Here is a 27,787-nt window from a genome sequence, read left to right as displayed (position 1 = left end):
TACCGTGGGGGGCGCTCCGCTTTCCGCAAGAGCAGATCGCTTGCCACACCATGTACTTTTTGGCAAACTTGGATAGTTTCTGCTTGCGAATCTCCTCCGGAACGTTGAATTTGTCCTCTGCGGAGAAGAACAACAGGCCCGGCAGCTGACGAAAGTCCGCTTTGACGTAGGTTTCGTCGTCCATTACCAGGCAATGCGGCTTCGTCAGCATTTAGGTGTACAGCTTCCGGGCTCGCGTCTTCCCCACCATGTTTTGCCATTCGTCGCGGTTAGGAGCCTTCTGAACCTTGTATGTACGCAGGCCCTCCCGCTGCTTGGTCCGCTGGACGAATGAACTTGACAAATTCAGCTTATTGGCGACATCCCGGACCGAACTTCTCGGATCACGTCTAAACTGCTTAACTACGGCAAGAACGGCAAAAATGGATGCTCCGTCAGTGAAAAAGATCACAAGCGCATCTTTTTCACTGACGGAGCATCCATTTTTGCCGTTCTTCACCTTCCGGTCGATGGTTAGGTTCTCAAAGTATCGTTTTAGTACTCTGCTGACCGTGGATTGGACGATTCCCAGCATCTTACCGATGTCCCGATGTGACAACTCCGGATTCTCGAAATGAGTGCACAGGATTAATTCACGACGCTCTTTTTCGTTCGACGACATTTTTCCAAATTTACGAAAAATTGACAGTGAAGCATGGCCAACGTGATCTATACACTCTTATCTGATTATAAGCGAAAGCTGAAGATATAATTCCTAAAAATTAAATTTCTACAGCGTTTTTTCCGTGATGCAATTTGATGTGACACACCCTTTAAAGCCAGGTTGAGTGTAGTCCCCAAACAACAGATGAAGGTCATGAGGTCGCAGTTTTTCAGATATAGTCAGTGCAGATCCGATGTGACTTTCTATATAGTCCACAGAAGTAGAAGAATCTGGTGGGATATATACCACACCGAAACAAATTGTTCGACTTCCCCCATTCACATTAACCCATAACTGTTCTATGTTGGTTTTTTTCTATCCAAAATATATATTTTTATTAAGGCTCATATGGCGTCAGCCTAACGGGCCAGGAGTTCAATATTTTGACAATGTTTATTTACAACTATGTTAGTAATATGTAACCAATTACTCGCGGTTGGCTCGAGGTTAGTATTACAAGTGTTCTCATAATTGGGATGTTGCAGTTCTATGTTGGTATCTATACCAATATCTGATTCCAATGAACTGTAACGTTTTGAAACAGCAATGAGGACGCAGGAGGCGGCGTTTTGCCTGTACTAATGGTATCACGGTCATTGCGGTAAATGTTGTATCCAGTTCCAAATAGCTGCATTGAATGACATTGTTCGTTTAACCACGTCTCAGTTAGTATCACAACGTCAATTTCCGAAACACTGACAGGGTATAGAAGTCATCTATTTTAGTGCGGAGGCCTCTGACGTTCTGATAATATATATGAATACTGTCGGTTTCCAAGAAATTCAATCCACGAGTGACGTTAATTTCATCGTAGGTCATGGTGATGTCTTCACATAACGGTTCATTGAGGTCTGTACTGAAGTTCTCGTTGACGAAACTTGTAACCAAACGTTGGGTTACAATGCAAAATTTGGTGGGAAGGCCAACCGTCTGTTTGGACCTCAGCAACATTGTAAATACATTTTGTAAAATATTTGTTTGTGCTGTCTTGTCATTTGAGAAATTTACAGTTCATGTCCACATCTTGTGTTTGACTTAATGTTATTTCTCATATGACAATAAAAAAAAAGTAGTATTGGGAGTCTGTGATTAACTGTCGTAGAAAAGATGACGTATGAGTCCAATTATTGCAATAAACCAAATAAACAGTTAATCGCAGACCCCCAGGTTGGTGTTTCACAATAGATAATTTTTTTGTTAGTTAGTTTTTTTGTATTTATTTAGGGAAGGGAAGGAAGATATTTGTTTATTTATTTACTTATTTATATATTTATTTACTTTTTATTTATTTATTTATTTATTTATTTATTTATTTATTTATTTATTTATTTATTTATTCATCTATTTATTCAATTATTTATTTATTTATTTATACATTCAAAGTTTATTTACAATTGCGTGTTTGATTTATTCAGTTCATTGTTTATTTATTCATTTATATGCGGAAAGCAAGTGCTAGGTTTAATTGTCCAGGTATAGCATGCTACCTTAAATGTTTATTTATTAGTCGTGACACCAACCGAAACCAATAGTATTAAGTTGTGTTTGTGTTGTCGGAGTAGTTATCGTGATCCTTGTCGTCGCATCGTAAGGGGGACGGCTCGACAAAGGCATTGGAAACGCTACCTAGTGGAAAATTACCAGAAGATATGAATAGGGTCGAGAGGTTTAATTGTTTTATGCTAAAGAAAAAGGAAAAGGAAAGGTTTGGAGGACGCAAAAATGGAAGAGTTCGGGGAGTCTTCGCGAAGATCTGGTCACGGACGGACGCAGTTGCTATTACTGCGAAAATTAACTAAAAGTTATTCCTAAATTTAAAAGGGTTTAAGTCCTCCGTGTGTGAACTAGCCACGTAAAAAGGCTAGTTCACAGAGAAATTCAACTGATTCCGGTTCCCGGTTCCACGGTATTTACCGTGTGAGTTCGCGAGACAGTGAGTGCGAGCAATTTAGCCAACTCGACCCTCTGGCTAACCAGTGTCGCCGGTGGACATTATATACGGCCGTGCCACGTGAGAAGTTTGTTCCCGTCTTGTGATCGTCATCCAGTATCCTGTCCAGCCGAAGCCGCTCCGTTCCCGTCATCAGTTCCAGCCCAGAAGATCCCGGAAGTGCACCAACGCAGCGAACGGCCACAACGAATCGGTGAGCTCGAGCCAAATTGAAACCAAAAAAAAATATAATAAAAAAACAGTACATGTACAGAATTTATATAATAAGTTTATTTATTGTGTGGCCGTCCAAACCGCGGTGTTCTTTGTTTGTTAGGTTTTACGTAGCAAGTCTTGTTTTCCGCCGACGATAAAAAGTGTTGTAATTGTGCTTTTCCACCATTTTGTTCCGTGTTCCGCGTCGCGAGTAATTTGTGTGAAGTTCCCCCAGAGATTCCTCAGCAAACGACCCAAGCTGCGTCGAAAGAACCAGCTTAAAAGCAAGTAAAAAACTATCAATTGGCGTCCAACGAAAAATAGGCGGAAAAAGTGGTTCTCTTTATGGCCTGAAGAAAATCCCTTTTTCCGAATGATCTCCGGGGGAAATTTCAAATAATTTAAAATTATTTTCAATACTCGCGAAGTCGTCAGGTGAACGCATTGTTCGGAAATCTACCTGGAGAAAGGTATTGATTAGTGTGTGTGCGGATTATACAAAGTTAAGAACACAGTTCGTGTGAATGCCTCTAATTAAAGTTGTCGAACGGAGTCACAAATTAGTAGGGCGTTCCGGCTGCAAATTTAATAAAAACACTTGTCGAAGAAGTGAAGAGAATTCGGAACTGATTCGTTATTTCTAACATCAAAATTACATTTGGAAAATAAAAATTCAATAATAATCATTTGTTTTCCTATTTTCAAATATTGTGAATTAATCCTTTTTTTTTGTTGTTGCTATTTTTCTATTATTTAATTCTACTTCTTCAATTAATTATCCTTGGTTACTATTTCTGATTAAATTTCTTTCATATTTTACATTAAATTTTGAACACAACATTGGTAACTTTTTATTTATAAAATTTTGTAGAACAAAAAGTGAGTAATATTTCCTCGGCTTAGAATGGCATCTTCGCGTTTAACATTTGATAACGCGTGTGAATTACTGCTCAAATGGTACTATGGTAGATGGTAGATGAGAGTTGAGTTTCTGACGGACGATGAGCTTGATCATGAGCTGAAATCAAGAGCCGTGCTGATGGATGATAGCTTCAATATGTCAAGAAAACGTAAGATGTTGCGAGATCGTTTAAAGTCCGAGCGTGATGGTACAACTGAAAAAAATGTGCAGTCAGTGGTTGGTGATGAAACGGTGGAGGTAGAGAGACATGCTCCCAAAAGTTTGTCGAGATAAAAACGGCCCTCGATCTGTGCACAGAAAAGAAAACAAAAATCAATTTTTTTCACGATTGTTACATCTTGGTGTGCGAGTGTGGTTGTTAGTGACCAGTTCTCGTGGATCACCAAATTCATACAGTCATATGCAAAATTTGATGGTGGATGTTGTGGAGATGTTAGAGCCTCATTTCGAAAAACAAACTGTACCTCAAGAGGAGGAAGAAATTTTAGAATTGAACTCTGACGTTCAAGTGCCGCATGTGGCTAGCGTTGAGGAAAATGAACAAATTTTTCTAACGCGCTCGCCTCGAAGGTCATATCTTAGTCAGGATGGCCTTTCATTCTCTACAAAACCGTATCATGGATTTGGAGAACGAACTGAGATTTCGCAAGGAAGGTAAAAATGTTGCAACGCAAACTTCTTCTTGTCATGTTCACCTTCAGCAACAGACTTCCTATTTAAACTCCAATCTTCCTCATTTTCAGTTCAATGGTAATCCATCCGTTCAACCGAGTGGCCGCTTTCAAATGCCATATTTCAATCACAATGTTCAAAATTTCACTCCACAACAGTATCCATTTTCAACACATGGGAAAACTTCTAATGATAATCCAGGTCACAGTTTCAATTCAGCGATTCCAAATGTTTCCCGCAATTCATTCGCAAATTTTCCAGAAAGTGGACCTTTTCGAGAAAACATCAATAGAAACTCCATACCAGCTTCGGATAATTTCCAAAATTATCCTCCAGAACCACATTAATTCCATACAAATTATCACCATCCTACTCAATCGCGTCATACTTTGCCAGTTTCAAAGTGGAACATAACGAAGTATAGTGGAGATGATCAGGGTTTAAAATTAAACGAGTTTTTGGAATTGGTTCAAGCCCTTTCTCAAGCTGAACAAGTATCCGAAAGAGAACTTTTTGAGTCAGCGATTCATTTATTCGGAGGATCGACTCTGAAATGGTACATGACTCAGCGATCGACTGGCAGATTGTTAAATTGGCAACATTTAGTGTTTGAGTTGCGAAAAACTTATATGCACCCAGATTTGGATGCATTAATTAAAATTAAAATTTACCAGCGACGCCAGCAAAAATACGAGTCCTTCCATGAATACTATTTCGAAATAGAAAAATTGTTTCGGACGATGAGTGTACAAATTCCAGATTATGAGAAAGTACAAATACTTCAACAAAACATGAGAGTGGATTACAAACGACAAATGACCTTTATTCCGTTTATCGATCTTGAGACGCTGGTGGCTGCTGGTCAGAAGTTAGATGCTTTAAACTTCTCAGCATACAATAAAGTTTTCGGACCTGAGAAATCGGTCCAAGCTGTGGAAGGCGAACCCAACGTGAAAAATAAAAAGAAATTTTCCCAGCAGCAAACGTCTGGACAGGTAGCGTTAGCACAACATCAGCAATATAGCCAGGGAAGAAGCAATCGGAACAGTGCACCACATTCCCTAAATTCACCTCCTCATCCTAAACCGTATCCATCTTCGAATATCAAAAACAACTCTATCCTTCAACCTGTTCAGAAAACTGCGAAGCCGATCATCGACTCACAAACGGCAGGACCTTCTGCACCCCGCTCACAGTTAACACTAGAACAATTGGTGAATGGACATATCCCTCCACCATCCAATACTTGTTTTAACTGTGGTGGGGAAGGACACCATTCGGTCATGTGCAGACAACCGCGTGGAATATTTTGTTTCAAGTGTGGGCTCAAAGGCTTCCCAACAAACTTTTGCCCGTTTTGCCTAAAAAACGGGTCACTGGCGGGCGAAAATCGCCGCTCGCAAAACCCCGAAGCGTAAGCCAATTTTCTTCTACAGAGTCTACTCTTTCTAGATTTTGGGAGTCAGTCACTCCTGACCACTACGCAGATTCCGCTGAAATATATCAAATTTCCTATCCATTTCTCAACGATAACCGACCGTACGTTTCAGTGAATATACAAGGTTTATCGATTCAGGCTATCTTAGACAGTGGAAGTAATTTCACACTCATCAGTGAGAATCTATTTTCAAAATTACGTCATAAAAAAATCTCACGCGTAGAAATATCCGCCCTGCAATCCGCTAGCGGGGACTTCCTAAGTTCTTGGTCGCGCTTATCTCCCTTTCCTGTTCAACGACGATACTAAAATAATTCCTACTCTTGTGGTGGCTAATCTGTCTCTCAATTGTATTTGTGGAATGGATTTTTGGAATAAATTCCAGATTCACCCAACAATGTTAAGGGACAGTAGCAACAACAAAAATGAAGTGGTTGCTACTATTCAATTACCTAGTAGGGAATCGGTGCTGACGAGGGAAGAAATTAGGGAGATCGAAGACGTGAAAAAGTTATTTCTAGCAGCGAAGGAAGGACAATTAACCTTGACGTCTCTTGCTCAGCATAGAATTGTGCTGCAAGACGATTGGAAAAATAAACGTCAATTCCCGTATACGATGTCTCCTAAGATTCAAAGTTTAGTGGCTATTGAACTTCAACGACTTTCGGTATCCTAGAAAGAAGCAGCTCAGATTGGTCGTTAAACTGCGTACCGGTAGTGAAACCCAATAAAGTTAGGCTTTGTTTAGACGCACGCCAAACCAATGAGAGGACCGTGAGGGACGCCTACCCTTTGCCCCATCCGGGAAGAATATTGGGTCAACTTCCAAAAGCGAAGTACCTTTCGACTATTGACCTCTCAGAAGCATTCTTCCAAGTTCCACTGGAGAGAGAATCGCGGAAGTACACAGCCTTCAGTGTACAGGGAAAAGGGTTATTTCAATTTACCCGTATGCCGTTTGGCCTCGTGAACAGTCCGGCTACTTTGGCCAGATTAATGGACAACGTTCATGGGCATGGGGAACTAGAGCCGAATGTTTTCGTTTACCTTGACGATATCGTCGTGGTAACGGAAACATTCGAGCATCACTCACGGCTTCTCACTGAGATTGCGTGTCGTTTAAGCAAAGCCAACCTGAGTATTAACTTGGAAAAGTCTCAGTTTGGAGTCTCTGAAATTCCCTTCCTAGGATATCTTCTTAGCACAGATGGTCTTCGGCCCAATCCTGACAAGGTTCGCCCCATTGTCGAGTATGAACGGCCGAATACCGTCACAAAGCTTAGAAGGTTCCTAGGAATGGCGAATTATTATCGGAGATTCATTTCAGACTTCAGTGGGGCACAGCCAGCCTCACTGATTTACTTCAAACCAAATTGAAAACAATAAAATGGAATGAAGATGCCGAAAACGCGTTTTGCCAAAAAAAGGAGCTTCTTATTTCCGCTCCCATTCTTGGCAGTCCTGATTTTGACCAAGAGTTTGTAATTCAAACTGACGCCAGCGATTTTGCAGTTGCAGGTGTTCTTACCCAGCAACAAGGGGATGTAGAGCGGGTTATCGCGTATCACTCGCACAAACTTACAACCCCTCAGAAAAATTATCATGCTGCCGATAAGGAAGCTTTGGCAGCAATTCTGGCCATATACGCTTTTAGGGGATATGTGGAAGGCTACCACTTCACCTTGGTCACGGATTCGTCATCATTAACCCATATCTTAAACACCAAATGGATGGTAGGATCACGTTGTAGTAGATGGGCCTTAAATTTGCAGCAATACGACATGACTGTAATTCATCGCAAAGGTAAAGACAATGTCGTACCTGATGCCCTGTCACGAAGTATTGCTGCGGTAATCGAGCCTACACAGTCGTGGTACACTTCCCTGGTGAATAAGGTGAGGGATAATCCAGACAAATTCGTTGATTTTAGGTTGGAAGAAAATAATTTGTACAAATTTGTTACCGCTCGTGACATACAATATGACTCACGCTTCGAGTGGAAATTGATTCCTCCTGTCGAGAAAATTCCGACAATCCTCATCACGATTTTTGCTTCCATCCTGGATACGACAAAACGCTCACCAGAATTCGTCAACGTTTCTATTGGCCAAGGATGACTGTCGATATTCGTAATTATGTCCGCCAGTGTGGGACGTGTAAAGAAGTTATAGCTGCTTCTGTTCCGATAGTACCTGAAATGGGAGGTATGAGATTAGCGAACCGACCGTGGCAAATCATCTCAGCCGATTTTATTGGCCCCCTTCCCCGTAGTCGACGGGGTAACCAGCATTTATTGGTAGTTTCTGATTACTTCTCGAAATGGGTGATGGTTCAACCTGTGAAAGCTATCAGTAGTTCAGTCTTGTGTACGATTCTGAAAGATCAGTGGTTCCTCAAAAATTCTGTCCCTGAAATTATAATCACAGATAATGGGAGCAGCTTTCTTTCGAAGGAATTCAAGGAACTCATTGATCGATTCAGTATCACTCACTGGCTGAACTCCCGTTACCATTCACAGGCGAACCCCGTTGAGAGGGTAAACAGGACTATCAATGCAGCAATCAGAACATACGTGAAGGAGGACCAACGCTGCTGGGATACAAGAATACCCGAAGTGGAAACGATACTCTATACGAGTGTCCATTCGTCGACAGGGTTCACGCCATTTTTTATAACTCATGGTCATGAGTTAGCTGAAGCAGGAACTGACCACAAGTTGGCACGTCACCAGCAATCGATCTCTTCCGAGGAAATTGAAGATCGAAGCAAATTAATGTTTCCGAAAATATATGAATTTAATTTAACTAGATCGTTCATCACATTCTCCAATATTTCATTTTAATACCTACCAGAATCAGCACGTGCTGACTGTACCAGCTTATTTAACACGATCATTGTGAGTTGTCGATCACAAACCGTCATGACGGTATGACCTATGAACTATGAACAATAGTAAAATAAAGTACGCAGCCATCGTAACGGCGGCTGAATATACTCTCGTTATAAGTAGTAGTAGATCTGATTTATTTCGTAACGTTTTTCTCTTCTCTATAGAAGATAGTTATAGACTGAAATAAATGCAGAGTCGACTACTCTATAGTACCATAACAACCGGCCTCTTTGAACTTTGCTTAAAAGTTGAAAGATGGTTGGTTTGTTAACTAATTGAGGGACGCCTCATATATATAGCAGTAATCATGATTTTTATGGTTGAATTAAAGAATGAATGGAGAAGAATATGTAGAGACAAATGAATGGGTGTGAATGAATTGTATGTATGCGACGTGTGAGTGGGATAATTTAATATTATGGTCCAAATAATCATAAGGACAGTAATTGTAATGGAAAAGATGAAAAATTAGTTCTGATCTCTTTGCTGAAGAAAACAAGAAAAACGAACGTTTGTCTAAAAAAAAATACATTATAAAAAACATAAAAAGACTATGTGACGCTCTCTGGTTTGTGATTTCGTTCAACGATGATGGTTAGTGGTGATCATAACAGCACGAAAGATCTGACGAAAGAAAAGTCTCGAAATATTCACTGTTGAATCCAATTGAAGGGGGATGGATGAACGAGAGTGACCAGACTTTGACAAAAAAAAAAGAATATTTTTTTTACCCCGACTCCGGGAAGATTGTAACCAAACGTTGGGTTACAATGCAAAATTTGGTGGGAAAGCCAACCGTCTGTTTGGACCTCAGCAACATTGTAAATACATTTTGTAAAATATTTGTTTGTGCTGTCTTGTCATTTGAGAAATTTACAGTTCATGTCCACATCTTGTGTTTGACTTAATGTTATTTCTCATATGACAATAAAAAAAAGTAGTATTGGGAGTCTGTGATTAACTGTCGTAGAAAAGATGACATATGAGTCCAATTATTGCAATAAACCAAATAAACAGTTAATCGCAGACCCCCAGGTTGGTGTTTCACAATAGATAATTTTTTTGTTAGTTAGTTTTTTTGTATTTATTTATTTAGTAGTAGGGAAGAAAGATATTTATTTATTTATATACTTATTTATATATTTATTTACTTATTTATTTAGTTATTTATTTATTTATTTATTCATCTATTTATTCAATTATTTATTTATTTATTTATACATTCAAAATTTATTTACAATTGCGTGTTTGAATTATTCAGTTCATTGTTTATTTATTCATTTATATGCGGAAAGCAAGTGCTAGGTTTAATTGTCCAGGTATAGCATGCTACCTTAAATGTTTATTTATTAGTCGTGACACCAACCGAAACCAATCGTATTAAGTTGTGTTTGTGTTGTCGGAGTAGTTATCGTGTTCCTTGTCGTCGCATCGTAAGGGGGACGGCTCGGCAAAGGCATTGGAAACGCTACCTAATGGAAAATTACCAGAAGATATGAATAGGGTCGAGAGGTTGAATTGTTTTATGCTAAAGAAAAAGGAAAAGGAAAGGTTTGGAGGACGCAAAAATGGAAGAGTTCGGGGAGTCTTCGCGAAGATCTGGTCACGGACGGACGCAGTTGCTATTACTGCGAAAATTAACTAAAAGTTATTCCTAAATTTAAAAGGGTTTAAGTCCTCCGTGTGTGAACTAGCCACGTAAAAAGGCTAGTTCACAGAGAAATTCAACTGATTCCGGTTCCCGGTTCCACGGTATTTACCGTGTGTGTTCGCGAGACAGTGAGTGCGAGCAATTTAGCCAACTCGACCCTCTGGCTAACCAGTGTCGCCGGCGGACATTATATACGGCCGTGCCACGTGAGAAGTTTGTTCCCGTCTTGTGATCGTCATCCAGTATCCTGTCCAGCCGAAGCCGCCCCGTTCCCGTCATCAGTTCCAGCCCAGAAGATCCCGGAAGTGCACCAACGCAGCGAACGGCCGCAACGAACCGGTGAGCTCGAGCCAAATTGAAACCAAAAAAAATTATAATAAAAAAACAGTACATGTACAGAATTTATATAATAAGTTTATTTATTGTGTGGCCATCCAAACCACGGTGTTCTTTTTTTGTTAGGTTTTTCGTAGCAAGTCTTGTTTTCCGCCGACGATAAAAAGTGTTGTAATTGTGCTTTTCCACCATTTTGTTCCGTGTTCCGCGTCGCGAGTTATTGTTCGAAGTTTCCCCAGAGATCCCTCAACAGACGACCCAAGCTGCGTCGAAAGAACCAGCTAAATCAAGTAAAAAACTATCAAACTGTAACACGAAGAAGAATCAGGCAGATGGTCGTTACAGAAATACGCATACTTGCCTGGGAGAGGTTGTAGGGAGATGAACTTCGTACGAATATCGAACGTGAAATTGCAGCAGTATCGGTCGATTTATGCTTGAAAACCGTTGAAAATTGGGTTCAGCGTCTGGATTTCTGCAAGCGTGCCCGTGGTCGCCATGCAAAAGAAATCGAGTTCCATACACAATGGCATCAAATTTACTCTAACATGAATAAAGAATTTCATTGATATTCAAAACCGTTTTTGTTTTAATTAAAAAAAACTTTTGTAGCGCTCTTACTAAACCCGTTACAAGTGTTTCCCGTGCGCTTTCGCCCTCTTGTTGCGGGGTCAATGGAATGCGCAGCAATAACATGTCTGACCGCAAATTTTTAATGAATTTCAACTCTGATAAGCCTCTCTACAAGAAGGCACAGAAACGTACACGGTTAGAAACAGCTTCAAATTCACTGTAAGATTTGGAACCGATCTTTGGAAGACCCACTTCATGGTGAACTGTAACACATCCAATACAATCTCATGAATGACATCATTAGAATTAATTTCAGCGGCCTTCAAATGTCTAAAGAGTCTCAGTATCTTCAGCAAAAGCTGCCTTTCCCAAACTTCGTAGTTGCTAGTTTGTCAAATCCATTTTTTCAGTTTGCTGTCAGATACTTCCACGCCGTTTGAAGATTCCAACCGTTCTTGTTCCCCTAATTGTAAAGGGGAAGGAACAAAGATCTTCATAATGGATCCACTGTTTGTGGTTAGCAAAGTTCAAGTAAATATCGGCATTTTTGAGTCGATCGATTCGGTTGAAAATGGTGTTCGGTGTTATCGGAGCAACCGACTTCGTGGAACCGACTTAGAAGCCAATTCTTCGGCGATGACAATTCGTTCGAGAACTCGCGAGCTGATCGGACAAGTCTGAGAATCGATCCGATAACGGTGTTTTTTTTCACCCAGATTTATATTGTGTTTTTTTTTCATCAGCGCTTGCGAGTGAAGCGAGCTCAATAAAAAGTGGTGCACGATCGAGACGCTGAGGATCCAGTTCAGATCAACACACATTCATCACACGCTACACAGCAGCGGCAAGTAGAAGTTTATTTTTCTATTGTTCCATATATCATTCCTTCAACCTCCTGTGTACGATTTACACTATTGTCCAACATTGTATTTACCAAATCGGCAAGTGTTGGCATTAGGGGTGTACATTTTTCTTACATTACCGTTGAACTGTTGTTGAAACTTTTTTTCATTTTTTAATTTTATACAATAAAAAATTGAGATAAATATAATTTATATATATTATAATTTATATATATATATATATATATATATATATATATATATATATATATATATATATATATATATATATATATATATTTATATATATTTATCTTCTTATTTATTATTTAATTTTTTTTATTATTATTCTATACTGTTCACATCGAACAGGTGACTAATTTATTATTATGGCTGAGGGCGGGGAGGATCCCCCATCCACGTCTTTGAATGTTTCTGATGCTGACCCACCTCCTGAAGAGCAGGAGGATGACGCAGATGATGAGGAGGAAAATTCTGTGTATGAAGTAAAAAGTTCTGAAGATGAGGAAATTGATGAAAACATGATTTTCGTCTAAAGGAATACCCGGAGGGATTCAAAGGTCCATTCATTGTATACTTTAGACGAAAATCAAAACCTCTTAATGTCATTCGCATCTCCAAAGAACTAACGCAGAAATTTTCCAATGTTACTGAAATTACTCGGATGGGGCCAGGCAAATTACGAGTTGTCGTCTCCAGCAGAACCCAAGCGAATGAAATAACGCGCTGTGATCTCTTTGCGATCGAGTATCGCGTATACGTACCCTGTTTCTACGTTGAAATAGACGGTGTAATTAACGAAAAGGGTTTGACTCGAAAAGAGATACTCGATGGTGTCGGTCGCTTCAAGAACTCCTCACTCAAAAGTGTGAAGATTCTTGAATGCGATCGACTGAAATCTGTGTCACTTAAAAATGACAAACGAGTTCTCAATCGGACAAACTCTTTTCGTGTGACATTTGAGGGTTCCGCTCTCCCAAACTACGTTGCAATAGGTGCACTTCGTTTACCTGTTCGGTTGTTTGTACCCCGGCAACAAATGTATGCAACTCGGTCACACGGCCGCCTTTTGTTGCAATAAACAACGTTGCGCAGATTGTAGAGAGAGTCATGATGGGACTTCTTGCGCAAAAGAGCGCAAGTGTCTTCATTGCGACGGGGCCCCCCCATGATCTTTCTCAATGCCCGGTGTACATACAACGAGGGGAAAAAATCAAGCGTTCCTTAAAGGAACGTTCCAAGCGGACTTATGCAGAAATGCTTAAGAGTTCCGTTCCAACGACTCAGGACAATCCCTACTCCATTCTGCCGAACGACGAGCCTGTTGCTGACGCTCCTAATGCAGGAAGTTCCGGTACATCGCAGGGTGCCATTAGGAAAAGAAAAATTACTTCTTTTCCATCACTCCCCAGAAAGAAGACCGAAACTTCCCAAGTTGGAATGAAACCTCGTATCGAACGTGCTGAGAATAGACCGAAGCAAGTACCTCCTGGTTTAAGCGGTTCTTCTACGCACCAGGGGTCCTCAGCACTCCCGAGAGCAGAACCCAACACGTCTGTTCCTTTTTCGCGGTCGAGGCAACAGCCACAATCTGGCCTGCTTGCGCTTTCTGACCTGGTGGATAACATTTTAAATGCTTTGAATATAAATGACCCTCTTAAAAGCATAGTATTATGTTTGCTTCCGATTGTGAGAACATTTTTGAAAGAAAAATGTGGTTTTTTAGCAGCGTTCATTTCCCTCGATGCCTAATTCAGTGCAAGAGGTCAAGGATTTGACCACTGTAATACAGTGGAATTGCAGAAGCATCTTTCCTAAACTAGATCAATTTAAATTTTTAGTACATAGTTCTAACTGTGATGTATTTTCCCTCTGTGAAACATGGCTTTCTCCAGCCGACGAGCTGAATTTCTACGATTTCAACATTATTCGCCTCGATCGAAATTACTCGTTTGGTGGCGTACTATTGGGGATCAAAAAACGTCACTCCTTCTATAGAGTCACTATCCTATCGATTACAGGCATTGAAGTTGTCGCTTGCCAGATACAAATCAATGGCAAAGACCTCTGCATTGCCTCGATATATATTCCTCCAAGAACTATGGTTGGCCGCCATCAGTTTTTTGATATCATCGAGGCATTGCCGGAGCCGCGGCTAATCTTAGATGACCTCAACTCACATGGAACAGCATGGGGATCACTCTACGATGACAACCGTGCCACTTTGATTTATGATCTGTGCGACAACTTCAAATTGACAGTTTTGAATACTGGGGAAGCAACTAGAATAGCCAACCCTCCTGTACGGGCAAGCATGCTAGACATATCACTTTGCTCTTCTTCGTTATCCCTGGATTGCACGTGGAAGGTAATCCAAGATCCCCACGGTAGTGATCACTTGCCAATAATTTTATCGATCGCCAATGGATCAGGTTCTCGTGAGTCAGTCGATATTGCGTATGACCTCACGAAAAATATTGACTGGAGAAAATTTGCAGAAATAATATCTGAAGCACTTGCATGCACTTGCATGAACTTCCTCCACTCGAAGAGTATAATTTTATATCGAGTTTGATTTACGAAGGCGCACTTCAAGCTCAAAAGAAACGTGTACCTGCCACCACTTTCCGACGTCGTCCTCCATCACTTTGGTGGGACAAGGAGTGTTCGAAGGTTTACCTTGAAAAATCATCCGCTTTCAAAAAATTCCGGAAAACTGGACTAGTGGAATGGTTTCGAAAGTATCAAGCTCTAGAAGCCAAACTAAAAGGTCTGATTAAAGCAAAAAATCGTGGATATTGGCGAAAGTTCGTCAATGGTTTGTCAAGGGAGACCGCTATGAGCACTCTTTGGAATACGGCTAGGAGAATGCGTGGCTGGAACCATACAGATGAAAGTGAGGAATACTCTGACCGTTGGATTTTCAAATTTGCAAGAAAGGTTTGTCCCGATTCCGTTCCTGCACAAAGCGTCGTACGCGACATTCCGCTCCAATGCGACTATGAGAATTTTTCGATGGTAGAATTCGCAATTGCCCTCCTCTCATGTAACAATTCAGCTCCGGGGTCGGACAAGATTAAATTCAACTTGTTGAAGAATCTTCCCGACTTGGCGAAACAGCGTTTGCTGAACTTGTTCAACAAGTTTCTGGAGCTGAATATTGTCCCACATGACTGGAGACAAGTGAGAGTGATAGCCATACGAAAACCCAACAAGCCGGCTTGCGATCACAATTCGTATAGGCCGATTGCAATGTTATCCTGTATTCGTAAATTGTTAGAGAAAATGATTCTACTTCGTTTGGACAAGTGGGTTGAAGCGAACAATTTGCTGTCAAATACGCAGTTTGGCTTCCGCCGAGGTAAAGGGACGAACGATTGTCTCGCGCTGCTATCTTCTGAAATCCAAATCGCATTTGCTCGCAAAGAACAAATGGCTTCCGTTTTCCTCGATATCAAAGGGGCATTTGATTCAGTTTCCATGGAAATTCTCTCAGAGAAACTTCATAATCGTGGATTTTCACCAATTCTGAATAATTTCCTGTACAATTTACTGTCAGAAAAACACATGTTTTTCAATCATGGCAGCTTGAAATCTTCTCGATACAGTTTTATGGGCCTACCGCAAGGCTCCTGCCTAAGCCCCCTCTTGTACAGTTTTTACGTCAATGATGTAGATGATTGTCTAACTAGAGATTGCACGTTGAGACAACGTTGAGTTATTTCCATCACGGGTACTAATCCCGCCGTTCTGTAAAAATCCTTGCAAGATACCCTGAACAACCTGTTCACGTGGGCTCTCAAGCTGGGTATCGAATTCTCTACGGAGAAAACCGAAATGGTCGTTTTTTCTAGGAAGCACGAACCCGCCCAATTCCAGCTTCACCTATCCGGCAAAACGATCAGGCACTCGATGTTTTTCAAATACCTTGGAGTATATTTTGACTCTAAATGTACCTGGGGAATACACATTGCGTATTTGAAACAGAAAAGCCAGCAAAGAATCAATTTTCTCCAAACAATAACCGGAACATGGTGGGGTGCCCATCCAGGAGACCTCATTCAGTTATACAAAACAACGATATTATCAGTGTTAAAATATGGCAGTTTTTGCTTCCGATCAGCTGCCAGGATTCATATTCTCAAGCTGGAGAGGATACAATATCGTTGCTTGCGTATAGCCATGGGGTGTTTGCATTCGACACATACGATGAGTCTCGAAGTCTTGGCAGGAGTACCCCCGCTTACTCTTCGGTTCACAGAATTATCCTACAGATTTCTCATCCGTTGCAAGATCATGAATCCATTGGTGATTGATAACTTCGAAAATCTACTCCAGCTGACTCCTCAGTCAAGTTTTATGTCTTTATACCATGAGTACCTTACTCACGACGTGCACCCTTCACCAGGCATCTCCAACCAAGTTTGCTTCTCATACTTCTGCAATTCCTCTGTCATTTTTGATCTGTCCATGCGACAAAAAATCCATGGAATCCCAGATCATCTACGCTCAGATTCTATTCCGCCGATATTTATATTAAATTAAATTAGTAAAGTTAGATCTGATAAAATGTTCTTTACTGACGGTTCATTCATAAACGGGTACACTGGCTTCGGCATTTTCAATGAAAATTCCAGTGCCTCTTTCAAACTCAAAGATCCTTGTTCCGTGTATGTCGCTGAATTGGGTGCGATATACTATGCTCTAGGGATCATTGAAACACTGCCCATCGACCATTATTTTATTTTTTCAGACAGTCTCAGCTCAATAGAGGCAATCCGCTCAATGAAAGTTGATAAACGCTCATCTTATTAACTAACAAGAATAAGACAACTATTGAGTGTTTTGGTCGAAAAATTATTGAAGATTACCTTAGCATGGGTTCCTTCTCATTGCTCGATTCCGGGGAATGAGAAGGCGGACTCGCTAGCTAAGGTGGGTGCTTCAGAAGGCACACTTTTTGAAAGGCAAATTGCTTATAACGAATTTTTTCACATTCCTCGTCAGCACACGCTCGTAAGTTGGCAGCGCAAGTGGAGTGAAGATGAGTTCGGTCGTTGGTTACACACGATTATCCCTAAGGTCTCGACGAGTGCATGGTTCAAGGGATTGAATGTAGGTCGTGATTTAATTCGCGTGATATCTCGGCTTATGTCCAATCACTACAACCTAAACGCGCATCTCTATCGCATTGGGCTCGCAGCAAACAATCTTTGTGATTGTGGCGATGGCTACCACGACATCGAGCATGTTGTCTGGTCGTGTATCCGGTTCCATGCTGCTCGCTCTCAGCTCTCTAGACTCTACACGAACTGATGATTGCGCCGGCTAGTGACCATTCTATCCTGGATTCCTCGAGTCGAGAAAGATGCACCACGCTAGATATGGGTTACAGACTAGGGGGGCGTTGCTGATTAATGGTCAGCTGCATCCCAATAGGAAGTATCCCGTGTCGGGCACACGTACAGAGCATTGGAGACAACAACATCCCAATTACGAAAACACTTGTAATACTAACCTCGAGCCAACCGCGAGTAATCGGTTACATATTACTAACATAGATAATAAGAAAAATTGTCAAAGTATTGGACTCCCGGCCCCGTGAGGCTAACGCCATATGAGCCTTGATAAAAATATATATTTTGGGGGAAAAAAATGATAGGGCTTAGGGTTTCCGTGATGTAACTGCATGATGGTTGAAGTCCCGCGTAGTCCATCGGGAAACTAGCGTTTCCGCTCTTGTGCATCCCGAAATCTGCTGCATGTCTCATCATCAGATCGCGGCGAGGAACGCCGGAGGCTGTCCGACGATACCGGTTGGGCTGTAGCGTCCGCATCGGCGGGCCCTGACTATCCCTCCCGGAGAGCTGAAGTCCACTGTGTTGAACGATGTGTATGGAGATGTGTTGGTCTTGGTTAGGCATATTTGAAAAATGTTCTATTTTTTCGATTTTGTCGAAGGCCAAGGGCCAAAAAAGGAGATGTTCCGATGAGCGTCTGGTGGCCACGCGGACTGTTTATCTGCAGGCAGCGGTCTTCGACTGACATTTTTAGGCGATTGGCTGAGCTGTGATTCCGGTTTGCGTTTTTTCGGGGGCGTTGTGGGAGCGGTTGCGTTGATTATTGGCTTGGTGGGGCGGTGTACTGGCGTGGGCGGAGAAGGATCATCCTTAAAAATGGCGTTTGGAAGACACATTTTGTGAAAACCAACCAGTGGTTTGTAGCGGTCGCGAAGTGACGCGCAGTGATCTTGTTGAGAAGATCGGTGATCAGTCGACGAACAGTCCGGTTTGGCGTGGTGATTCATCTAGCCGAAGACCAGATCCGGAACTAGGCCAACGCAGCGATAACCAGAATCCCCTTCGAACAGCAGAACTCACGTAGGAACGAGAGACGATCAGAATCTCCGTCGAAAGCCGAGGCAACACAGGAGCGTGGAAGAACCAGCGGCGGGCCCTTACACGACACACTACACACTTGTGAATGCCTGTAAAACCGAGTAGGAGTTAGGAAATAAGGGCAGGTGTATGAAATAAAGACCGTCTTGTTAGGAACTATAAAGTTGTGTTTTCCCTTTTCCGAGAAACCTAGGTTGGCTGGAATTGAGCCGACCCTGGGAGAGAAAAAGAAGCAGTTCATGCGGGCAGCTGGGCGTAGCAAGCTCTTTGTTACAAATATGTGCAAGGTATTTAATTTGTCGTTGCAGAATATTGTACTTTTCTTCACGGAGAATGAATCCATATTCTTGCAGTTGTTGAAAGAAAGTAGTTAGAATTTCATGATGCTCCTTCTCCGTTTTACTGCAGACCATTAGATCATCCAGAAACGATTCGACACCCTCGATATCCGCTATCATGGGGTTCATCAGGAACGCTCCAATTAGAGATGAACCAGCCTTTGGCTGAAAATCTCTTTAATAAAGAAAGAAAAAAAAAAAAAAAAAAAGGAACGCTCCAGGAGCGGATATCACCCCTGGTGCAAGCCGGTTGAATCGGAAAATGCCGCGATGTGTGTTGATGGTTAGTAAATTCTTCGAGTCGTCGTCTACTTCTACTTGAAGATGGGCATCGCTGAGATCGATGATGCTGAAGTATTTACAGCCGTTGAGTTTGCTGAAAATATCAATTGGTACTGGTAGCGGATAATTGTTGGATTCCAGGGCAGCATTCAAACCAGTTGAATAATCAGCAGAGATTCAAATCTTTCCTCCTGGTTTCTTAACTACACTGAAATTGATTTTTACGTGGCTTTTTTACGCGGTTTTTGGGATTTACGCGATTTAATTTCACGCGGATTTCGGAATTTACGCGGTTTTATTACGCAGAATTTACGCGGCACATACCAACCGCGTAAAAAATCAATATGCTTATTGATGTGACTTTTCACCAAATGAGTTTGTATTGTATCACTGATTAGTAGCTGAGAAATAAAAGAGATACAGTAAATCAATTGTTAGAATATGGATGGCATTTTAAACTAATAATTCACTGTTTGTTAGAATGTTACACAGATTTGGAAAACTGCCCGGTTTATTTTTACGCGGATTTTACGCGAATTTTACGCGAATTTACGCAGATTTTGGAATTTACGTGGATTACGCTGGGTAGATCTTGATGAACTTGATTGCAGATTGCTGACCCAAAGTTCAAACAGTTCGATCCATTCCAGACCAAACAGGTTGAGGTTGTTGTTGGCTACATAAAGCTTACCGGTTCTGGTGATTTCTCCAAGTGTGACTGTACTTTGAAATTCGCCCAGAATCGCTGTTGTTTTTACTCGAGAGGTGGGAAGTAGTGGAGGTGATCCAGGGTTTTGCTCCATTATTTTCGCGAGATAATTGTTATATCCGAAGCCTTGTTGATTTGCAGAGTTACTTCTGAGCCATTGATATTGACGGTCAGGAACTTCCGCTTTGATTCACTACTGAGTTTTTTTTTTTTCCAAAATATATTTTTTATTAAGGCACATGTGGCGTTAGCCTGACGGGGCCGGGAGTCCAATATTTTGACAATTTTTGTCTTACAACTATGTTAGTAATATGTAACTACTGAGTTGACTTATAGCGAAAATACCTTTTACCTTGAAATTCTTCCTTTTACTCCTAGCCTTCCTTGTGTCCGGTTTGCTTACAGTCCTTACAGACGTGACTCGAAAAAGAACATTCGCTAACAAAATGCATACCGCCACATTGCCAACTTGGTATATGGGAGTATGGTATTTTCCCGGAGGAGTGTTCGGTAGAGTACTCGACAACAATCACTTTGCACAGGGAGGCAATGAACCGATCGGCTTACCACTCTTGTTCTGCCGACGAGACTGCCGTGGCAACCCAAAGGATGCCAACATTGCGTCAAACAGTGCTTCCAACACACCTGTACACACACCTGCCTGTGTACACCTCACAGTATACTTGATTTACCACTTGCATAGGTTTTCGGTCCAGATAAATTCGGTTGAGTCTTCTTCTACTTGATTTCACAGACAAAGCTTTCCGACTTGTGTTTCTGTTCCACCATTGCAGTATCGAACTTGAGTTTCTGAAGACGTTGACATTCCATGACATGTGTTTCTAGCCTGCAATCTTCTTCGATATTAGTTTCGAGCTTCGAGAGTAGTCTTGTGCGGATATCGGTGTCCTTTTATGAACGGAGTCCACAAATGAAAATCAAGCTCTTGAATTGATCTGCGGTTAGTTTTTGTAATTAAAACTCTTCACAATGATTTTTGACTATTCCCGAATATATATGCTGACCAAACGTACCGTTTTAACGGGACAGTACCGTTTTCCCCGCCGTTTTGGATTGTCCCGTCTTTTTATGAATTTGTACCGTATTTTGAGCATGAAGAATAAAAAATTGTAATAATGATTTATGATTTAATTGGAATTCCATGCATTGAATTGCTTCTAACCAGAAATTAGTAAATGACCGTTCGAGCAATCATTCGCCATGTTGAGAGAGATGATGTTTCTTTCACTGAAATTGCTGTTAATTTTGATGGTTTTACTAGAATTCCTCAACATAAAAGGAATGAAGTATTTTTGACGAGTGAGGTGTAAAGTGTTCTCAATAAATATAGAGGGTTGAAAAGACCGCGTTGTTGACGTAGGACTAGTCGACATTGTAATATACTCCGTTCAGAACCGGTCTCCGATTGTTAAACAAATTCGAACGGGATTAAACTCTGTGATTGCTACAGGAAGCACGATTCTGACGGCATAATTGAAAAGCATAGGAGTTGAAGGAACACCTGGAAATGTGGAACGAGTTTCAATTGAGCGGTTATTGAAACAGTTTGTGCGAAAATATGTTGTTGCTACGCTTTGAGTTCCATCTCTACAAAGTCATCTTAACTCAAGAACTAAATGGACGTGATCAGGCCAGTCGCCAAAAGGTTTTTGGAAGAAATGCTTCAGACAACCCCGTTACACGCGTTTTCATAAATAATGATGATGATTGCTTCTACCTGAGGGAGGTTTTAAACAAAAAAACTTTCTGTATTGGGTGGCTGCCAATCCCTCAATGTACTATATTTACTCTCCAAAGGTTACAGTAAACAGATCTTGAATCGTTTAAGAATCTGAGACCGATTCATCGCATGGAACGATTTCGCTTTTGAAGTTTATGTAGAGAAAAACCGTTTTGTATGACATTAGCATTATGTGAGACTGCTGATTGCTCGCTAGTTGGAGTGAGACTGAATGGCTCACTCCAACTCATTCATACCCAATAAGTTGTGAACGGACGGGGTTAATTTGCAATATCTCATCTGTCCACAGTTTCCGTACGAAAGATCACTGCATTTATATTTCTAGCGGGCGATTTACGCACGCCTCATTCGCAGTGATATTTAAAAATTATACCTCACGCTTCACCCATATCGCGAAATAAAAAGTTTAATAAAGCATTAATAAAAAAATCATCCTCTTCATATAGAATACAGGAACTATAATTATTGAGATATACAAGTGAAACAATAGTCCTTACTAGTTGCGAATTGTTGTGTTCAAATAATATCAAAATGGAAAAAAAACAGAACAGAAGGAATTCGTGAAGCACACTGATTATATTTTATATTTTCCTGGTAGTACCGCATCCGTTGGAAGAATTTTTCTCAATGATCAATGTTTGTGCTCAATATTGTCGCGATTCAAAGTTTAAACTAGTTTAAAATAAATACTTCTAAGAATGTTTAATTGATTGGTTTCATTGTCGATTTTATTCACTCAATAAAATTCTTCAAAAATCATGACTTCTTGATATTTTTTTGAGTTTACGTGTCCCGTTTTCATTCCTGAACTATTTGGTCAGCCTACGCATAAGTGACAAAATCATCAACATTTTTCTTCGAAACTTGAAAACATTTGTAGCGTTTGCTGAACAGTGAAATCCAAACACTGAAAACCTCCTTGAGTTTCTTTACGGTTTCTTCGAAGGTTAATTCCCAGAGGCACGAAATTGACGTACCGGTCGAAAACATTGACACTGAGGCTTCTCAGGAGTAATCGTACCTTCGCTGCGTCGTCCATTTTCGCACCATCCTTCAGAAGAGATCTTCATATTTTTGATACCACCGGTCGAAAACTTGAGTTCTTGAATGTTGGAGGCAAAAGATTCGATGATAAATCCCGGATTGCTTGAAGGTCGGCCAGATCCGGACCCTTCTTGACTGCCGAAGCGCTTCAGGATGACAATTAGCCTTGCATTTTGTTCTGCCATTTGTTGATTCTGCTGTAAGATTTGCTGTTTGGAACTAACCTAGATTCAAAAACGAATTCGCTATAATAAACGTACCACGAGACAAGCATTTCGCGACTCAATTCAATAAAATATACCCTGAGTGTAGATGCAGACAATTTGACTTTGAACCAAGAACATAAAATCTGGCACCATTGCTGAGTACCAGCTGATCTGTGTTTTGAATGAAAAATAAATAAAAATAAGAATTTTGATGCGTCAAATGAAAGTGTTCGAAACCTGTCTGAATATAAAACTAATCACAAAATACGTCACTATTTTGGATTTGAACGCCTCATAACTAACTAATAACTAAAAGTTCAGGCGTCGAATACAAGGTAATTTTATTGAATTATTTTATTCTGATTTATTAGCTGTGAATCCAGGTGTTATTTTGAGCATCTATGCGGAACTCGTCGCATTATCAGTGGTATAGGTATGAAAGCAATTCACGTGGCTTCAAACCGTGGCTTAAATAAGACTAGACTTTCGTGTCACTTAAAAGATCTGAAAACAAACAAACAATAGCGATAGTGTGTATTCCATATTGTATTGTCTTCAGTTGAATTTCAGTAACGTTTCTCATGTGGAACTGGAACTTGGTGTTTAAAAATTAAGCCACAAGCTAGAAGATTTGCCATTTACAAGTAGTTTATTTCTTGACCGAAAATGCATTCAAACCAGTTTTCGACATATCCTGTTTTTGGATTGTTTTCCGAATGACAACTACGTTAACAACAGGGGGTACCCCTTGATTAAATTAGAAACTGCTAATCAACTGTTGCTTCCGAGCATCTCAAAGTGTTTTCATCTATATGTTTTTGTCAAGGACGTTGACTTCTGTAACTTAGATACTTGTTCGGCTTGAAAGAAATATTTTACAAATCTCGCGTAGTCGCCTATATAAACGATTAGATTTCGATGGGTATTTGACTGTAAACTGACCATTCTAACTATGCTAAATAAAGTCTTTAGCTTCATGTAAAAAAAATTATCAATCAATATATTTTTAATTAAACTGTTAGAACAAATCGCATTTGCCAATTTTTTTTTGATAAAACAAAAATTTGTCCCAATAACCTGCAAAAAGCCATGCAATAATATAAGGAGTTTTTCAGAAAAAATATCTCCACCGTCAGTTTAAATTTTACGACAAAATTCTTATTTTAGGAAAGGAATATGTGGCGCTAATTATGCATAACGTCCGACAGATCTTGGTATCAAAGAATACGCAGATATCCGTGCGCTAGACAAATATTGATCATTTCAAACTATTCTGTTACCAACCAAGTCAAAGCATAGTATCAAAACGAAAACTGTTAAATCACGAAAACGCACCACGCGCGATCCATTCTCAAAGGAGTGAAGCAATAAATAAATTAAAATTAACTGAGCCTCAGCATTAATTTATGCCGTTGATTGCTCGCTGTCTCAAGCGAAACTAAAGCACTGAACTTATTGAATATTCAAGTAGTTTTTCAGTATCTCTTAGCAAAATTACATCGCCAACTCTCCCAAAAATATAATTCTCCAAAGACATAATCCACAAATTATACTATGTAGCATCTTTCGCAGAACACTTACAGAACCATTGGCGACCATTGTGAAAGAAACTTTCATCTTCAGTTTTCATCGAAGAACACAGCTCTCACCACGGAGAACATCTTCCTTACATCCGGCTTGAAATATTATTATTATTATTATTTATTTCTTTATTCATCTGACTTTTTACTGTCTCAATGAAATATTAAATATTTGATGGGGAAAAGCCAGACAAGGGAAGGCATAAAAACCACACATCTTTTACATGACTTACAAACAATATATATAAACAAACAGTACATTTTAAACACAACATATAAGCCACTAAAATTTAAAAAAAATTAACAGTGAGCATCAACTGAAGTCAAGTCATAAAAAAACGCTGTATGCTGTACTTTGACGCCATATTTAATCCGGAATTATATTATCGATCGGAAAAAGTCACCAGTAAGTCCGAACACACTTCTAAATTCACAAAAGATTCCTTGGCAAAAAATTATAAAACTCAATTCGTTTTTTATTACTTAGGATATTACTTCAGAATGCATCGACAAATTTTAAATAACTCTTCAGAGGAAAGTTTTAGGGACCTTGAAGCTACCGTTGGATAGCTTTTGAAGAAACAGTAGAAGATGCTTGATTAACGATTTATGAAAGAGTAATACACAAGCATTTTGTTTCCTTATAGTTATGCAACAATAATATAGACCAGGGGTTCTCAAACTATTTTGGGCAAGAGACCCCTTTTCCAGAATGAAGTCATACCTCCAAATTTGTTTGAAAATCCTATCTTTAGTTTTTTTTTCTTACTGAATAATTATCAATTTAAAACATTGTAGTTAGTTAAACGAGTAATTTTGACATCATTTTCTCACGGTGGCGATCTGACGTAGTGGTAACATCCGTACCTCGTATGCAAAAGGTCACGAGTTCAATTCACACAAACCAGTCAAAAGTGTTGAAAGTCACTATAATACAGTGAAAGTCACTATAATACAGTCATCATATTCCACAAAATAAATAGAGATCAAATTTAGTAAATGTGTAATTAACAATTATTAATGCAAGTTTCTCACAAACTATAAAAACATACAATTCGCAAACCAAAATATCAAAATACGGTTCAATATTGGTTATTTAAAATTCAAATGGTTCCTTCGATTGCGGATTTACCACTGTTTTGGGTGTTTGTTACCACAATGAAGCATTTTTCGACAAAGTATAATGATGGATAAACGAAAATATGTTTTTCAGCAATGTCCCACAGGACACAGTGTTTGTGAAAATTTTAAAGATCCTAAAAGCCTGCAGCTGAAACACAAATTCAAAAAAGCTGAAAATCTTGCTATGCAAAGGCCTCTTGGTGGTCAGCGAACTACAGCGTGTAGAAGTAACCGAATAAAGATTTCGTCGAATTCGACGAATTTCGTCGAAAATAATTGCTTCGAAGCTTTTTGATAGCACTTATAACATATAGTAAAGACTGATGCAATCTAGGGCTCAGATGTTTTGCTACTAAATGATGTCTGTGAATCACGCAATTGTAACTTTGAGTGAGCTGCAAAAACCACGATGATGACCAACCATAGTGCACCATCAGTGTCAATGTTCTTCCATGAAATAGCTTTGTCGGTAAAAAATCGTTCCACGGCCTAAACGATCGATTCTCTTCTGGTATCAGTTTCCATATATGTTGCAAAAATCATTTCTTAACACATATTGTCATCTTTAATATATCGAGCTAACAACAGAGCTTCATTTCTGGGCAATGTAGACTCGTATAGCTGATGAGAAAATCTGTTGGTCTATAATGAATTAAATAACACTTTTCCCTTTTCGCGACCCATCTCAAGTTTCCTGAAATAACTGAAAAAAACGACGGATGGTTTAAACCTATGATATAACCGCAAGGTTGACGTAGGACTGTCGTTGGCTTAGTAATCAATTGTATTTGTTCAATTGGCAATAATCTTACCTTGGATGTTCCTCATTGGGTATGATATCGCCGCTGCGCAGAGCTATGTTTTGTGTGTATTGATTAAATTATTGATTTAACTAGTGAATGAATGAAACTATTTACGAATTCAATTGCAAACAAATTCCAATTTAAGTCAATTCATGCATTATGGTAGTAATTATCGCAGCAAATAGTAATCAACATTTTGCGTTTTGCGGTATGCGTAGAAGTTCAGTGAGCTGGCGACATGAAGAGATATCTTTAAATGCAGTCTTCAATAATCGAGCCAAAGCGTTGCATTTGTACCCGCTTTTGTAGACCGTGTTAGCAAAACGAATTCCGGAGTGTGAAAATGCAAGGGGGTATAAAAGTATTGCTGACTTGAATGTATCTGCATTGCCGTTTTTCCAAACTTCTTGGTTTCGGAATCTGTATTAGGGAAACACAATCCGGTTTGCAAAAATGCAAACGAGTACGAAAGTTCCCGCAGCTTGCATGTAATTTGTTTTGTCGATTTCCACAGGCTCCATGGTTTTGAAGTCTGTGTTAGGGAAACATTCCAATTTGCAGAAACGCATGCGAGTACAAAAGTATCCGCAGCTCACATCTATCAGGCTTCATGATTTTCAAGTCTGTGTTAGGGAAACATTCCAATTTGAAAAAAAAGGCAAACGAGTACAAAAGTACCCGCTGCTTGCATCTATCTTGCAATGCTGATTTCCCCTGGCTCCATGGTTTTGAAGTATGTGTTAGGGAAACATCCATCCATTCTAGCGATCGTACCTCAATCGTTGCGCAATCATAACTGAGTGGATTTCCGCGCGACACTCGCTTAAATAGCGATTAGTGTGATTTCAATAGCTTGTTTTGAAAGCAATTTTAGGGCTATTGAAACAAGTTTTTGGAGTAACAAAACGCGTAGACTTTTTATCTTTTGAATGAAGTATTTATCATACAATTTCGTTCAGTTGTTTAGGAGCTATTAACGCTCAAAATCTCGTTCTCCGGCGTAACGCTTTCGTTTTCGAAACTTTGAACTTACAACCCAGTATAGAAATGAGACGAGGTCCTACATCAAAAAAAAATTGTTACGCCATGTACACAGGTAACCAAGCATTTTGTAAATTCATTTCAATCACTTTATTCTAGATCCTTTTATTTAGCTATGTGAACACGTTGTAATCTCTTGATTTAAATTAGAAGATGAATATGTTATCATTCAAGCTCTAACGTATTTCAGAACGAAAATGAACTTGCAACCTAAGGTCAATCTTGTTATACATGAAAATATCAGGAGCATGTTTGGACATGAATTTGATGATAACTTCCTTCGTGTTCTATGTTTAAAATACAGAGAA

General features: G+C 39.9%; 2 protein-coding genes across 2 annotated transcripts in view; one reads left to right on the top strand and one right to left on the bottom strand.

Annotated features, from left to right (window-relative positions):
• LOC129762050 (cyclin-dependent kinase-like 1) overlaps nt 1-27,787 on the bottom strand; it is an 87,056-nt gene that overhangs the window by 45,223 nt on the left and 14,046 nt on the right. The window lies entirely within an intron of this gene.
• LOC129761184 (uncharacterized) overlaps nt 23,128-27,787 on the top strand; it is a 50,298-nt gene continuing 45,638 nt past the window's right edge. Inside the window, exon 1 of the mRNA XM_055758899.1 lies at nt 23,128-23,268. The gene's annotated coding sequence lies outside the window, so the exon portion shown is untranslated. The remainder of the gene's footprint in view (nt 23,269-27,787) is intronic.

Source organism: Toxorhynchites rutilus, chromosome 1 (genome assembly GCF_029784135.1).
Source record: "Toxorhynchites rutilus septentrionalis strain SRP chromosome 1, ASM2978413v1, whole genome shotgun sequence".
NCBI classification, from domain to species: Eukaryota; Metazoa; Arthropoda; class Insecta; order Diptera; family Culicidae; genus Toxorhynchites; species Toxorhynchites rutilus.
Note: the sequence above shows the minus strand (reverse complement) of the source record. Positions and strands in the feature narration are given on the sequence as shown.